Source organism: Pangasianodon hypophthalmus, chromosome 23 (assembly GCF_027358585.1).
Source record: "Pangasianodon hypophthalmus isolate fPanHyp1 chromosome 23, fPanHyp1.pri, whole genome shotgun sequence".
NCBI classification, from domain to species: Eukaryota; Metazoa; Chordata; class Actinopteri; order Siluriformes; family Pangasiidae; genus Pangasianodon; species Pangasianodon hypophthalmus.
Genome location: NC_069732.1, coordinates 6263290 through 6273559, shown reverse-complemented (window position 1 = coordinate 6273559; position 10270 = coordinate 6263290).

The following is a 10270-nucleotide window of genomic DNA, read 5'->3' as shown; positions in this document are numbered from 1 at the left end:
TACGTTCATGAAGTTTGCTACATCCAGGCTCTGGTTAAGAGTCAGGCAAAGTGTGTTCTTATTTATCATACGTTTTATTACATAGGCTATTTTTAAACTTCTTACTTAAGAGTTTTGTACTTTAACTTAAGTAAAGCATTCAAATCTGTACTTAAATTGTCACCAGGATATTTTAGCTGAGCATTTGAACTTTTACTTGTGTAAGAAATTGCTGTGGTTATCACACAGGGAGACAAATCTGACCTGCATGTATATAAAACGCAGCCTCTGACCTGGAGACTGTAGCCACTGTGAACCCTTGGCTTCTCAATAGCGAGGCTGAATGAGACTTCACCCTTTCTGTGGCCCTGCACCCACCTCTGGCCCATTGGATCTGAAAAGACTGAGGTATATCACTGAGAGTGAGAGAGAGAGGGAGAGAGAGAGAGAGAAAAAGAGAGAGAGCCCTTCAAGAGCCTCTGTTGTTCATCGCTTAAGGATTCAGACGCCTTTCTGTCTTTTTTTGACGGCACTTCTGTGGACAGCTGCTTAGGACCCGGCCTGACTGTTCATATGGATATGTATGGTAATGACTGGGAGAGAGAGGGAGAAGGGAAGAGAGAGGGAGAGAGAGCTCAACAAAGACGGGTAGTAAAAGGGGTCCTGTCGCGGCCTGGGTGTCTCTCTGTTGTGTGGTCTGAATAGGGTTTATATGAGACCCAAAGGCCCTGTCTCTGTGACACACAGAGCCTGGATAGGGAGGATAATTATTGACTGGTCCAAGAACAGCCTCCCTCCTGCTTTCCTCTCTTCTTCTTCTTCTTCTTCTTCTTCTTCTTTCTTGCTCTCTATATGCTTCAAAGTCAACACACACTCAAGCCCTCTTAGAATTTTTTTCTAAACTCTTCATAAGTTTTCCCCTCACCTCTTTCACCTTTTTTCTCTTTTTATTGATTTGTTTCACTGAAATCGTTTGAAAGGAGACGTTGACACATTTGTTAGAATTCTCTCCCCAAAATGGACTCCGCACAGTTCTAGCTGAAAAGTAACTACACTCTGTGTAAAAACCGAAATGAGAAATGGTCCTGTTTTTATGTGAGATTTTTCTTTTTTTTTAGTTTTTTTGCTAGATCATGAACTTTTTAATGTTATTATATTGCTTATGATGATCTTAGATTCTTTGAGAAAGTTCTAATAGTTTACAGACTTATAAATGGTGTCTTGAATTACCTCCAATTCTATAAATAGAGTATTTTTATAGTTTACAGACTTATGAGTATTATTTATTTAAATCTAAAAATTATCCCTGATTCTGTGAGATAGGTTTACAGTTTTTTAATGGTATTTTATTTCATTTTTTATTATTTGTGCAAACAACCTTAACTATTTTAATTCTGTAAAATAATCTTTTTTGATAGTTTGTAGTCATATAAATCATAGCTTATTACAATCTCATATTATCAAAAATAGAAAGTCTACAATTTTATAAATAGTATTTTATTGTAATACATTACAATAAAATATTAATATATTTATCATACATTCTGTAAGATAGTTTTGCTGTTTTGTTTTTCTTTTTAGGGTTTTTTTTGTTGTTGTTGTTGTAATTGTTAGTTATGAGGACTTTTATTTTTCTAGTTCGCAAACATATGAATGATATTTTATCAAAATCTTGTTGCTGTTGTTGTTTCTCAAATTACACAAGATGTTAAAATACAGGGTGTCCCATAAGTCCAGCATCACAGGGTTCTGGTATATTTTTATATTTTTACTAACCATGATGATGGTTGTGTATTGCACTGTATAAGTTCTGTAAATAAAAGCTTTTGTTTTGCATTTTTTTCTATGATGCTAGATTATGAGACACATTTTTAGAGACCTATGATTGGTATATTATTGCAATGTTAAATTAGATATTTGACTTATGAATGGTTTTATTGCAAGTGTAGAAAACTCATCAGTTTAAAATAGTGTGTTTAAAAAAAGACAGATATTCATATTTTTTATTAAAGCCTTTTCATTTAAAGACCTAGAGGTTCGTAGTGAAATGTTATTGAAGGTGTCGTAAAGGCTTCAGAGGGTTGCACACACATCGCTGAGTTGCCTAATTGAATTAGCAGATGGCGTTTTCTAGTTTGACTAAAATGTTTGACAGTCGTTGAGTAATTTGTGCTGAAGAGCTGTTTAGTATGTGAACTGTACTGTATCTGTGAATGTCTATATCTTTAAAAGTATTATTAATGTAATTTACTTCAGTCTTCAGCAACACAACTTATATAAAACATCAATTCTGTTTTAAACTGCTAAGTTACTAAAAATCTTTCTCTTATTTCTCCTCCCTTTGCAGTCTTTTGTTGTGTGTGTTTCCAGGCTTTGCAGCGAGTCTTGTTGCAGTATAGAGGCCCATTTGGTTTAGGTTCAAGCTAATAGAAGCTTTAGTGATTTGGTTAAATTGACTGGAAAAATGCTAGCGTGATTTTATGCAAATTGAAATTGTTAATAAATTCCAAAAGGCCTATGTAAAGGGATCGTTTATAAATACATTTTTTAACACCAGCTTTTTTCTATGCATATTACATTTTGCATTTCTTCTCAGAAAACTGTCTAGAAATTACCTAGCATTTTGAAAATTTATTCCCATGATTTTACACTAGAATAAATAAACTCTGGGAAGTGGATAAGACCCTAAGCTGTGGGACATGAATCAATTGTGCTAATTGTGTTAATTTGTCGAGTGGTCTTAACTAAGTGACTTAATGAGCTCTCCTTCCTGGCTCTTTTGTGTGTTAAACATAGGCTGATGAGATGAAAGGACGAGATGCAGAGTGCAGGTGGGTTTTGAAGGAAGGGGTGTGGAGCTGGAGACAGAAAGAACAGTGTGTGTATGTGTGTGTGTGTGTGTGAGAGAGAGCAAGAGAGAGAGAGAGAGAGAGAGAGATAAAGACCATGTGATTGTGTGTGTGCGAGTGTGTGTGTGCGCGCACTGGAGAAATTAGCCTCACGTTTTGCGCCTCTCAGCGGCAGACCCTGGTGCCTGTGTGGGGCTCTGAGCTCCTCGCTCTGTCTCCTGTCACTGATCACAATGGTGTAGATTAGAGCTGCTGCAGTCGTCTTTTCACACAGCACAGTCGGGACTGAAGCTTCCCCAAGAGCCCAGCTGTGTAGGGTTAATGACAGCTGAACTGCTCCGCTGGAGCCCTGCACAACCTGCCGCTCTGCACTTTACACCCACATCCAACAAGCAGGAGAAATAGATACAGACACACACAGCTAAACACTCATACTCAGTACCAAATACTAAAATTGCTGTAGTATATTCAGACTTATACAGACCAGGCATATGAAAGGAAAAGCCAAGATACATGTATTAGTAAGGTGTTGGGCCACCACGAGCCACCCGTGATTGAAGGCAGAGCCGTCCACAACGTTGAACTGCTGTGATTAATAAAAATTTATTAAAAAATTGCCATTAGTCTTGCCATGTAGCTCCTAACAGCCTCCTATGCCTAGTATTAATAATCCTACGCCACTGATAATTATTCATTTTCTATTCAGTTATAGCACAAATGTTGAATATTCTCTTATCATAACTCTCACTAAAACTGTAACCAAAGTGTAAAGTGTTATGAACTCTTAAACAAAGTTATAGTTTTTATAGTATATTGAATTTTTCCCTGTAGCAATCCTCACACATAGGCAACTTGCTCTAAAGTGTTTCTAAACCCAAAATTTAAAAAAAAAAAAAAAGCATTTAGAACTATAGTAGAAATATTTAGGACTACAATCCAAATAAATCTGACTACTGTATTAATGGTGTGGTCAGTAATTTTTAAATCAGATCAATTTTGTGATATTTTTGTGATATTTGTTCTCATTTTTGCAGTTGTCAATAAAATATCTGCGCACAGATAAATCTCCAGTCTCTGAGGCACTACAGGTTCTGTAAGTGAAGAAAAACACTAATTGTGAACCACCAACATCCAGCCAATCAGGGTAGCGTGTCTATGCTTGCCTATTATTCAAAAAGCTCTGCTTCTCACAATGGCATTCATGTGTTCTAACCTATAGGAATGGCAATGGAGGAAACACTGAGGGGAGAAGCTTTTAGTTTCATAACCACTACAGATAGGTGATGAAGTCCTAGCATATGATTTACATCTTTTTCATCCTCAGCAAAATAATCAGTGAGGCCTTGTGCCATGTGGATGGGGGCAACATCATCCTGGATGATGGATACAAATGTGATGAGTCAGAAAAACGTTATATTGATTTGCAGTGACCCTTTTCTCTAAGGGAATAAGTGGAATCAAGTGCCATGTTTTCCTTTAATTTGTTTTTCCTTCAACTAACTTCTTGCAAAATCAGTGACTATACCTTTAAGTACCCTTAGTTTATGATGATTCAGCTCAGGGGTTCATGGTCTCTTTGAGATAAAGGACCACATGTGGGTTCAGATGATTTAAGGGGTGGCACACAGATGTCTAATAGTAGCAATTATGACTGTATTGAAAGAAGTTGCATTGATAATTGTATTAAAATGCATTCATGCATACTTGACATAATCAAAATATTTTCATTTTTAATTTTATCCAAGAATATTCTCAAATTTACATTTCATCCTCCATAGTCTGTGTATAGTGTGTATTTGCTCTGGTGTAAATATGCCACCACCCTCTCAGCCCCCCGGTAGTGTAAAGTTATGACTTTTGTGTAGTGTGTGGTGTCAGAGAGGTTATTGATGGAGAGAGAATGGGAGAGCAGCCTTGCCGATCTAGACATACAGACAAGGATTTATCGTTCTGGATCTCTCCGACAATTTCATCAAAAGCCCATCGGGTCTTGCTGTCTCCCACACCCCCCCACCACCATCACCACTACCATCACCACCACCTCCACCACAATAAATCACCTCAGGGGTGCGGACTTGAGCAACGGTCAGAGACAGATGAAGGAGGCGAGCAGAGGGTTGACGCCCACTTATCGCAACACTGCACTTCATCATAGGGCCCATGGAGCTTTTGCAGAACATTATTTGTAAAGAATATAAACTTTAATTGAGCATTACTGCTGCTGATATACACACATGCTGTATATGACTTCTTCATCCATTTAATCTCTAATGTGTTCATGGTCTTGTCCTTTAAATGCCTACAGGACAGAAAATTGCACATAGGTGTAGTGATGGACAGCAATTATTGTAATGTCCGGTCCATTTTCAATCTTTCAGTTTATTAATAGAACCACATTAGTGTTGAATTGGGTTTCATTTTCACAATACCTGATATATGAATGTTGCAAACCATACTAAGCACTGGTGAGAGAAGAAACACAGGACACCATGCTCTAATCATATTTTGCTCAACAATTTAAAAAAAGTGTAAATAATTTGGTAACACTTATGTGTATGTGAATAGTCCAATACAGACGCTCAATAAACCATCTTACACTCTCAGAAAAAAAAGGGCACTAAACTGCACCATTCCTTGTTGCTGGGTTGGCACCCTCAGTTGTACGTATAGTTGTATGTATATTTTACCTATAAAGGTACACATAATGTAGCTAGAAAGCTCTAAGAGGCCCAATTATGCACCTTAAATCATTTTTAAAGGTACACTATATCCACCTTTCCAGGTAAAAGATAAATATTAAAGGTAGAAAAGAAAAAGGAAGTACATCAGTGACAAGGAAAGGTATAGAAAGGTAATAGTAGGGTTTTTTTGTGTATAGACTGTCTATACACTCTGTAGACACTATATAGTATGAAACAGCCTATCAAATGATTCTCAACAACATATCGAATGATGTTCAACTATTTTTTTTCATGTCATAAAATGCATCAATAGAGTCTACATGGACTGAATTTAAAATTGTGACTGGACTGAGGATGAGTTAATAGTCAATAAATATTCTACTAAATATCAGAAGTAGAAAGTGGACTACTCAAATAAAGAGAAAGTTTTGGTGTCAGAAAATATTATTGCACACATTTAAATAATGAACATCATTTTGAACAGTTGAATAGGACTATGTTCATAAAATAATCCTGCACTGAGAAGGTCCATGGGATTTATTTTATGTTTCTGGTTGTAAAAAGTTTAAAAATCCTATAGATCTATAGATTACCTACTAAAAGTCAACAACCCTAACTTGGACAATCCAAATAAATAAATGTAAAAAAAGCTACAAGTTGATAGGCAACTATCAACAACCATAAACTGTTGACACATTGTTTAAAATTATAAATATAGATGCATATAGATATTTTCTGATTGCCCGTAGAGTGTCTACATTGGACTAGCCAATAAAAAGAGAAAGAAATAAGAATATAAAAATAGTAAATATAACCACAAGTGGTGATCTGAGGGGTCCAAGCACACTTTGTAAATAACAACTGCCCATGTTAAATAATAACAATAAAGAGACCATAGATCAACACATTGTTCAGATTTCGTGATAGTACCTCAGTGATAACTCTATGAAATGCATGCTGAAAGCTGATTGGCTAATCGTGGCCATTGTTGTTAAGTAACCCAGTCATCATTACAAATACAATTACAGATTAGCACAAAGATGCAATACACCAAATTTCAGCTTGATCTGACTTATGGATCTTAATAATAATAATTTTTTTTTTTAATTTACCATATATCTGTCTATTAATCTTTATCCCAAAATCTAATCTTTTAAAGAATAAAGAAACTAAGCTCAACACATTTAGACACTAACACCACCAGATCTCGAAACCAGACATGCCAGTACACAACTTATACAGTAAGACATACAGTAAGCGTCCTCTGTGTATCCTGTTCGAGTTTTCTGAGCTAACCACATCATTAAACACTAGTCTGAATCACCGATCAGTGGATCAGTCCCATCCTGTCAGACTCCAAACCAAGCTTGTAAAACTACAGTGGTATTTACAAAGTTCATTCCAAGCTTTTCATATTTTTAGTGCACCATAGTGATCTCATAAAAGAGGCTGAAAGAGCCTGACCCATGCTATCAGCAGAGGTAGTGTGAAATGTTTTCCAGTTTTCTAGTTTTATGAAATTGTACAGTTGAGGGTAAAGTTTTGCACCACCCATGATTTTTGAATGGAAAAATATATATAATAATAATAATACAATAATATATAATCTATTTTACAATTTATCCACAAATAAAAAGAATAAAGAATCTGAACCTTTAGAGAAAATGCATCTATTTATCTTCTCTAATTTAATACAATTTTTTTCATTACAGATTATATTATCAGCAATAACTTGATTGAAAAGTAGAAACTTTATATTTACTTTATATGATGTTAAAGTGTAACTTCATATTTACATGAATTTCAGAGATTCTTAGTATTTGGTATATCAGACATTTGTTTTAATGACAGCATGCTCTCAAGCTGGTATGGACTCCACAACTTTGTATAAAAACTGGCAGTCTATGTTAGATTAAATCTATTGGACTTTGTTCTAAAATTTTCAACATTGTAAAACATTCTGTTTATTATCCTGTTTTAAACAAAAAAAAAATTGAAATCCAGTGTGGTCTCAGACTTTTTGATGCCACTGTATATCAAATTCAAAAAAGGAGATACAAACATTTAGACAGCTTTTACATTTTTACAATTGATATCTTGATATATGTTAACTGATTATTTTTTGTTCCATGTGATCATAGTCAAAAGAACTTGTCTTATGCTATCAGAAGTGGCAGGCTGAAAACATGACTTTAATAAGCTTTAAAGTGCTTTTAATTAAGGTATACTTTAATGAAAGTGTTCTGTTGAGTGCAAAAGTTTGTATCCCCCATAGTTTATTTTACAATTTGTCTGCAAATAAAAAGAATGTAAAAAAAATTTAATAGGTGACAACAATCCATAACTGACAAAAACAATGCTTTAATTACATTTGTACAGGGAGACTTTTAAACTAATATCATTTATATATTTTTTACAATGATACTATTAATATCGTAATACACACCATTTGACCATTTTGATATTTGTAATAAGAAATTAACATGTGGAATGCTAAAGGGTTTTGGCTCTTAGAAGTACGTTTCCTGTAGATGAAATGTGTGTATGGGTTCGGCAGCTGCCGGGAAACGGGGTGTTAGCCCGTGGCCACACAGAGCACCCAACCAGATGTACAGCAGCGGAGCTGGCGCCTGGCTTATTCTCCTCAGCCCTGCTGGGCAAGCCAATTCCTGTACACCACTTAATGCACAGAGGATGGGTTTTTCCTCCTGCTCTCTCTCCCAAACTCTGTCTCTCTTTCTGACTAGCTTTATCTTCACATCAATCTTTATGATGTGTGCTGCACCTACCACTTACTTCTCCTGTAAAATGTCCTTCATGTGCTCTCTCTCTCTCTCTCAGGTGATCTCTAACCTGGAGCATCTTCAAAGCCTTTTTGAACTCTTTCGATTGCACTTTGCTGCTTTCCTGCTGTAGGCTTGTGTTACAAGTATGTCGTCTGTATAAGGCATACATACAAGTTTAGTCAATTCCGTATAAAAATTCACAACACTCATACTCTGTGCTTCATTAAAGGCATGCACAATTGAATGGTAAAGTTGTTAATCCTACTGATAAAATGCCAGTAGATTACATGCAATAGATAAAGTACTAGTATTCTGTAAAACAAAAAAAAAATGTGATGAACCTAAAGTACCTAATTAGAGTGATAAAGATTTCTGTGTGACAAGAAAACAATCCAAAACACAAGATATCAACACAACAATATGTAAGTGTGGGCATGCAAGTCATTCAGAAAAGGGGATACACACTTTTAAACAAATATTATATTAATTTTTTCACCATTAATACCTTAATTTCTTGACTGTTCTAGCTGTACGTGATAAATGAACCTCTGTGAAACCTAAGATACTAAATGTTTTGTTGTTTTAATATTAGCTTTTGTCTTCTGCATTTTGTGCTAAGGGTGTGTAAACTTTTTCACCCACTTGTATATTTTAATTGTTTGATTGATTTTATTGAATTTACCCTTTTTTATTGTGACATTTATTCAGCCTTAATTCCCTGTATTTCTTACTGTTACCACCCTGAAGTTGGTTATTTTCCTCTCATACCTCAGCAATTTGACAGTGATTTCAGTTTTTATTTCGTAAAGAGCTACATGTAATAATTTTTAGCCATTTATATCTACTTCTAATGTTGTCTGTCAGGTTGGGTTATCACTTGTTACAACAATTATAAACAGTCGTTCTCTCACCAGCTTTTCCCCTCTTTCTCGAAGTTAATAAAACGAAAACAAAATGCAGTGCATTATGTTACTGAGAAATCACAAAGTCCTCCACCAAAGTGAAGCAAAAGCTTTACCTCTGACTGTATTTTAAAATTTAACATTATTTTAACATATTTTTTACCTCCATTTACTGCACTCATATTCTTTTGTCTATTGATTTTATATTGTTTATTTACTGTTTTATATTGTTTAATTCTGCCTTCTGATACTGTTAAAGTTCAACAGGTGCCACATAAATAAAGCTGAGTTGAAATAAAGTAACAGTTTCAGCATTTGGTTTGTCCATTTATCCCGGCTGACTCGTCCTTTACTGTCCGGTTGTGTCTGCACTATGGCAAACACTTGAGGTTAAATGTCTGAGATGAAAAGGATGAATTTAAGGTGACAAGACAGTCAGGTGAAGGATGGTATAACTTATGACCGGGGGAATTTTGAGAGATTGCTGCAGCACCATTTATCTACAAAGCATCTATAAATACCTTTAAAGAGAGGGAGGGAGAGAGAGAGAGAGAGAGAGAGAAAGAGAGAGAGAGAATGAAATGTTTTTCATACACCGCTCAGCATTATAACAAGTGTAATAAGACCAACCTCACAGGACACCTCAGGCAGTCTTGCAAAAGTCTGAAGGCTACCAAACCCTCTCTCTCTCTCTCTCTCTCTCTCTCTCTCTTTCTCTCTCTGTCTCTCGTCCTCACTTGCTTTTGAAGTGGAGCAGGTTCAGATAACTGTTGTAAAATAACAACCCCCTCCCAACTCAATCAATCCTGACCAGGCAGACAAAGGCCTTAAGGTGTCTCGTGAATACCGTGTAATTAGCCAATGCTTTTCCTCCCTTTAGCATCACAATAGGCATTTAAGTCATGAAAAGAGCCCTTTGTTTTGTGATTGCACACTTGTCCAGTTCTCCCGACACCAGATTGGGTCTCAGGGCGACAGGAGATCCAGAAGAAGCAAGGTGCCTTTACAGGGCCGAGTTCTCATCAAACCCTGGTTCTTGCTGCCTCTGATTATGAAGTCTCAGACACCACCGT